Here is a 383-nt window from a genome sequence, read left to right as displayed (position 1 = left end):
CTCCTTTCAGAGGAAACTTGCGTTGTTTAGGGAAGACCTGCAGAGAGACTGTGTACACTTCTCAACAGTGAAGGAACAGGATCAGGGTGAGAGAGATGTGTCTTTGTTTGTTGACTTTGTTGGCAAGCTGATTGTAAACTTCATCAAATGTTTTGACAGCTTCAGCCTTGGACAGCAGCTCACCCTGTTCATTCAGAACCCATTCCACATCATGGATGTCAGTGGGTTCTCAAAGGAAGTCACACAGCTCTTCAGGTTGGCAAATGCTGGGCCTCTCCAGATGCAACTGGTCGATCTCCAAGCAGATGTGGCCATCAAAGAGCATTTTGGAAAAACTGATCCTGCCACTTTCTGGCTTAAAATGGTCTCAGAGACCGCTTTCC

Source organism: Etheostoma spectabile, chromosome 14 (assembly GCF_008692095.1).
Source record: "Etheostoma spectabile isolate EspeVRDwgs_2016 chromosome 14, UIUC_Espe_1.0, whole genome shotgun sequence".
In the NCBI taxonomy this organism is placed as follows: domain Eukaryota; kingdom Metazoa; phylum Chordata; class Actinopteri; order Perciformes; family Percidae; genus Etheostoma; species Etheostoma spectabile.
Note: the sequence above shows the minus strand (reverse complement) of the source record.